This window comes from Dermacentor variabilis, unplaced genomic scaffold, assembly GCF_050947875.1.
Source record: "Dermacentor variabilis isolate Ectoservices unplaced genomic scaffold, ASM5094787v1 scaffold_13, whole genome shotgun sequence".
In the NCBI taxonomy this organism is placed as follows: Eukaryota; Metazoa; Arthropoda; class Arachnida; order Ixodida; family Ixodidae; genus Dermacentor; species Dermacentor variabilis.
In genome coordinates, this window is record NW_027460291.1 from 29502255 (window position 1) to 29508734 (window position 6480).

The 6480-nt window shown below is 49.5% G+C and overlaps 2 non-coding genes across 2 annotated transcripts; both read left to right on the top strand.

Annotated features, from left to right (window-relative positions):
- The first annotated feature begins 5022 nt into the window (after positions 1-5022).
- On the top strand, positions 5023-5117 carry TRNAY-GUA (transfer RNA tyrosine (anticodon GUA)). The gene is made up of 2 exons: positions 5023-5059; positions 5082-5117. It is a non-coding gene; the product is annotated as a tRNA-Tyr (tRNA).
- Positions 5118-5282: 165 nt separating this feature from the next.
- On the top strand, positions 5283-5377 carry TRNAY-GUA (transfer RNA tyrosine (anticodon GUA)). Its single transcript has 2 exons — positions 5283-5319; positions 5342-5377. It is a non-coding gene; the product is annotated as a tRNA-Tyr (tRNA).
- Positions 5378-6480: the final 1103 nt, after the last annotated feature.

A 6480-nucleotide genomic window follows, 5' to 3' on the forward strand; every position in this document is an offset into this window, starting at 1 on the left:
CATCGACCCCAAAGAACAACAGGTGAAGCATCGTATCCACTGGCTTCTGCATGGGGTGAATGACGAAGACGTGAAGACCGCGCTGGCCTCCTTTGGCAAAGTGAGGGAAGTGACCCGGGAGCGCTGGCGAGTGGATGGCGTTTCCGACAAGGGCTCGACGACCCGAGCAGTGCTGCTGCAGCTGAAGGCTGGAATGAAAGTTGACGACCCGCCCCACCAGATCCGCGTCGCCGGCGAGCTTGCGCTGGTGGTAGCTCCAGGTCGCCCCATGCAGTGCCTGCGCTGCCGGGGCTCTGGCCACGTTCGACGAGAATGCTAGGTTCCCCGTTGTTCCCGGTGCAGGCTTTTTGGATACAATGACGCGGACTGTGTACGCTCTTACGCAGTAGCCGCGGGCTCGGCGCAGAGCGAGCCGTCGACATCAGAACATATGATGGACGTGACCGAGGCGGAGGAAGCAGCCAAGGGTGCTGGAAACAGCAACGTGGCGGCAGAAACGAGCGAGATGAGCACGCCGACCCAAGGAGGACGGAACAATGTACCTGCCCCCAAGGAGCCAGCAGCTACACTCGAGAGCGTGAGGACGGCCCCGCAAAAGAATGAGAGCCGCCAGCCAGCTACGGACGCTACGCAGGCAGAGGAAGACAAAGCGACCCCAACTGGCGCCCGCGTCGAAGACGTCTCGGCACCGGTCAAGAGCTCCCTGCAGCTGGAGGAGAAAATCGACGGAAAGGCCGTCGGTGACTCCGAGGCACCGCCCGCTAAGACGCTACCCGGCAAGCGCTCCACCCTCAAGCCTAAGCCGAACCTGGAGGCTGAACGTAGGCTCGCTGCGTAGCCGACCAAAGACGAACTCGGGCGACGGCCAGTGGATGGCCACGGAGGCGTCTAGCGGTCAGCTAGACGTTAAGGTGAGCACCATGCTCCGGGCCTTCTCCCTTCCGGTTTTCATCAATAATGGCTACGAACCCGTCGCTTAGCCTCGGCACGCTAAACGTTCGAGGTCTGGCCACCAAAAGGAAACAGAGTCAGGTGTATAGAGTGCTAGTGGACCGCGACCTCGACGTTTTAGCAGTGCAAGAAACCAAGCTAGACGGCGAGGAGGAGACCGGGAGCATGGTGCAAAGGTTCACGTACAACTACTATACGGTAGCGAGCCACGCCTTAGGGACTTTGGCGAGGTGTGTCTTGCTAGTGAGGAATCTTCCAGGTATGGTTATAGACGGTTACTTCTCGTGCTTTTCCGGTCGACTTGTCGTTTCTGATTTCTGCTATTGCAATGTCCAATGGCGCGTGCTGTGCAGTTATGCGCCTAATACTGTGCAAGAAAGGGTAAATTTCTTTTCGAACTTGAAGCACCACTTCTCTGTGCACAAAACGATAGCCTGTGTTGGGCACTTCCATTGTGTATTGGACATCGAAGGTAGGTCTACGCGACGTGTAATTTACGGCAAAAGCAGCGATATCATGGCGCAGGTCATACATGAATTTGAATTAGAGGATATCGCTCAGTGTTTCAGGGTTGACCGAGAAGTGAGGTACCCCCACTTCCAGGGAATAAGTCATGCAAAATTAGACCGTATCGATCTCTCACATGATTCAGTAGAAAAATGCCAGTGCTAGGCAGTTACTGCCGTATCCTTTTCTGACCACTGCCTGGTAAAATGCAGGGTAGGGCGCAAAAAAGAACGAAAAGAGTTCGTCTGGGACCTGGGGAAAATGAATGCCGAGCTCCTACGGGATGGAATGTTTAACGAAACGGTAGTGAATGCTCTGAATTCTTTTGGAAAAGAATTCAGAGCATTCTTAAGTTGGGCGAGGAATTGGAGTTGCTGAAACGAACTATGAAAATCAAGGCAACTGAAAGAAGTAGCGTACTACGATATGAATAGAAGGCAAGAGAAAGGGATTTAAAAACATTGCTGGAAAAATTTGTGACGCTCGAATGCATGCAACCCGGCGCTTATCAAGAAGATATGCGTGTTATTAAGAGAAAGCTCGAAGTGTTCGACGAAGAGCGTTATCGAGGCGCGCTCGTGCGCGCGAGAGCAGAAAGATTAGCATGCGGGGAAATGCCTTAGAAAAGAGCACTGGCACAAGAAAAAAAGCACTCCAGACGCAAGCCGATTGAGGCCATCGAATATAACGGGGTGGTAGTAACTGATATGGACAATATAGGGCGTGCCTTCTTTGAACATTTCCAAAAGCTTTTCGCATCCACGCCCGTCAACATACAAAGTTTCAAGCACTTATTTTTGCAGCGAATGCCACAGCTGTCGCGTGAAGTTAAAGAAACGTTGGGAGGACGAGCAACTGAACAGGAAGTGATAAAGGCCATCGAAGACCTGAACCCTGTCAAGTCACCTGGTCCAGACAGTCTTTGTGCCGCTTGGTACAAATCGTTCAAAAGCCACCTAGCTCCTATCTTAACCGCAGTTTTCAATGAAGCATACGAACTGAAAATATTTCCACCATCCTTTGGCCAGTCCCATACAGTACTAATACCTAAAACAGAAGAGACCGAAAAGCTCAAGCAACTTTCCTTCTATAGACCCATAGCGCTTACTAACTGTGACTACAAAATGCTGATGAAGGTGCTGGCACGGCGTATGCAGTCAGTCATTAAGGAAGTAGTCGGCCCACACCAGACGTCTGGCATTCGCGGAAGAACAATCTTTAGCAACATTCATAAGTTGAAGTGTGTGCTGGAGTGTTGTGACGCCATGTGTGATGCACTTGCGATTCTCCAGCTTGACTTGGAGAAAGCGTTTGATTGCGGTTCTCACGAGATATTGCTTACCATCCTTGAACATGTTAGTTTTGGCCACCTAATCACTGAGGGCGTGACCATGGCGTACCGCAGTTGCTATACGAGACTTATAATTAATCAAACGCTGGGGGACCCCATTAACGTGAAGCGCTCCGTTCGCCAGGGTTGTCCACTCAGCCCACTCCTGTTTTGTGTTTACATAGAAACGCTATGTCAGGCCATCATCGAAAATGAATGCATTAAGGGGCTTCGTCTTCAAACCGCAGAGTTGAAGCTATTGGCATACGCCGACGATGTGGCTGTATGCTGTAAAGATAAGCAAAGTGTATTGAATAATGTTGCTATCGTCAGAAGGTTTGGTACAGTCACTAATAGCTTCGTGAACTAGCAGAAATGTTTGGGATATTGACATGGAAGATGAGCGTCTACACCAGACCACTTTTCGAATGTAAACTGGGTCACGACGCCAGTTAAGTACCTTCGCGTACCCCTGATGCCTACAAGCACAGTAGCCAGTACTGGAAAGAGCGGACAAAGCAACTAAAGAAAAGCCGACTGATGGAACGCCTGTTACTTGTCAATATTCTCGAGAGCTACAGCGTGCAACGTGTTTCTCGTGACAAAGATCTGGTACGTAATGCAGGTCCTACAGTGCTCGCGTATTAATGTGCAGAAACTGCACCGCGTGTTCGCAGTATTCGTGTGGGCATCAAGCTGGGAGCGATGCAGCCGAGATAATCTCTTCCGGCGTGTGAAGGATGACGGTCTGGGGTTGGCGCACCTCTTCTTGCGTCAACTAGTAAACCGGTTCTTCTTTTTCGAGACACAAATGACGCATTTCTACGCACCGTTATTCAAATGAGGCTGTCAAGATCACTTCCCGAATTTATTTTAGGCACCGAAATAATGCCAGGACCAGTTCGTGGTTTCTTTAGGGAAATAATTGAGAGTGTTTCCTTTTTGGGTGTTCGTTTTTCTAGTGCATATGTGTGGAAGGTAAAACGGAAAAAACTATATCGTGATTTGTGTGACACTGTTTTGCTGGTACCTATGTATAGGGCCCCGTACAGTGGAGGCCCAGGCCTAGACGTACTGAAAAGAGTGAAGATGATGCTAGTTCAACGAGCCACGAAATCATTCTTTTGTAAATTACATACCGGTACTTTACCTGTAAAAATCTTCCTGGAACAACGTGGGTTCTTCATGCCATGGGGAACACATTGCCTTATTTGTAAAAAACCGGTAACTATAAATCATGTCTTCATCTACTGTTGGGAAGGGGTTTTTTTCTGGCACGTGTTGCAAAGGACTCCAAAAAAGGAGCTACCTATAGATCCCCACGGAATCAGGTTTCTGCTAGTATATGACGACGAAGGTTTCCCGCTCGACCTGATCATGCTTACGGGCCACCACTGTTTATGGCGTGCAAGAATGGCGGGCTACCATTGTGACCCGGATGGCCGACTGGCGCCTGTGTACTGCCGTGGATGCATGCAGCAGTATGCGGAAGTGCAGAAGTTGCGACAGCCTCTTCCTGAGTGGCTGTCGGGGGTTGAACCTCTGACAGGACTAAAGGAATTTTCAAACGACAACGTCGCGCCACAGTACCGGACGGCAACAAATGTAAATATTACTGTTGTTTGTTGGATTTGACCCGCCGTGGTTGCTCAGTGGCTATGGTGTTGGGCTGCTGAGCACGAGGTCGCGGGATCGAATCCCAACCACGGCGGCAGCATTTCGATGGAGGCGAAAACACCCGTGTACTTAGATTTAGGTGCGCGCTAAGGAACCCCAGGTGGTCAAAATTTCCGGAGTCCTCCACTAAGGCGTGCCTCATAATCAGAGATTGGTTTTGGCACGTAAAACCACATATTTTTTTTGTTTGGTTTGTATATTCATTCCTTTTTGCTTTTTTTGTCTTTGTATATATCATTTAAGGAATTTGTGTTGTGACATTTCGAGGACTGGTGATAAAGAAAAACAAAAGATAGCTCAGTTGATGTAGCATTGTACTGTAGGAGTGATGCAAGGGAAACAGGTATCCATAGGTCGCTGGTTCGAATCCGGCTCGACGGACTTCTTATTTGCAGCCATTCCTCGCGCTTTATCACATCCATTGTTTATACCTTCGCCTTCTTTTTTTTTGCGGCTTGCTTAAGCAGCTTTGTTTACGCAACTTCTTGCTTGATCTCCTTCATAAGCGCCAATAGTAAATACTCAAGAAAAGAGATCGGAAAGTAGCGCAGTCGCTTCCGTCGATAGCTCAGTTAGTAGAGCGGTGGACTGTAGGAGTGATGCAAGGAAAACAGGCATCCATAGATCGCTGGTTCGAATCCGACTCGGCGGACTCCTTTTGCAGCCATTCCTCGTGCTTTATCACAGGCATAGTTTGTACCTTCCCCTTCTTTTTTTTGCGGCTTTCTTAAACACAATTGTTTGCGCAACTTCTTGCTTGATCTTCTTCATGAGCGCAAATAGTAAATACTCAAGAAAGGAGATCGGAAAGTATCGGCAGTCGATAGCTCAGTTGGTAGAGCGGTAGACTGTAGGAATGATGCAAGGGAAACAGCTATCCATAGGTCGCTGGTTCGAATCCGGCTCGACGGACTTTTTTATGTGCAGTCATTCCTCGCTCTTTATCACATGTATTGTTTATACCTTCCAGGGGCGTAGCCAGGGGGGGGGTTATGGGGCTGCAGCTCTTCCCCCCCAAATTTTTTCGTGCTTTCCATTCACCGCCGACGAAAGCAAACCCCGGCGCCGCAAATCATTCTGGATTTTGTCTAGAATGGGTCTTTTTGACGCTCGAAAAGACATTTAACCGCGAAGATAGCGAACTCGGGCTCGATTTCGTGGCAAAGCCCATGCACCGAGAGTCACATAACGCCAAGCAGCCCCATCCGGTTTTCTCTGGCCGAGTGGATTTTCGCCTGGTAGTGTTTTGGACATTTTCTGGCTAGCAGACAAGAAAAAGAAACAATGGTCGCTCGCCGCGATCACTGTGGGAACTCCACGGATTGCACCGCGTTCGCTTTTGCGGAACTCCGGAAAATCTTGCCTCGCCGGTGTAGGATACCGAGCAGTATGTGTATGGTTGGTTCTCAGTGGACCAAGCGTCTCATGTTTTCATCGATATTCCTTCCGTAGCCAAATTAGGTGCCCACAGTAGGCATTCGATTGTGGCCAACATGCTTTCCTATGCGTTTTTTCATTTTGGTGCCCCCGTCCACAGAAGGAAAAAAAATACATTGCTGCGGCGCAGCGAATTGTCGCATGGTGAAAGTTCGATTTTGTTACTTCATCTTGCGTGGAAATTAATGAGCCACGGGACACTTCAGTTGCCAGATACTCATATAATATTATCGCGATAGCAATTATATGGACACTCCAGGCGCATTCCTGCCGTCGCCCTCATGTTTCGTATAAAGTCCAAGGGTGATAACATCGTGACCGCGTGCCGCATACTGTATGTGCAAGTCAAAGCGTAGGGCGGGGGGTGAAATGGCTGACTCGACGATGGTGGCTCAGTCGTGTGTGCGCAAAGGAGAAAAGCGGGGAGCAAGCGCGCCACCTTCCGTCGCGCGCGATACAGGGGGGGGGGTCAGTGGATGGAATTGGGACGGAATCTAGGATTCTGTGAATCTGTGATCGCGCAACATGTTTATTTGTCTTGTTGGACGCATTATGTACAGCGATTTTTTCTTAGATAT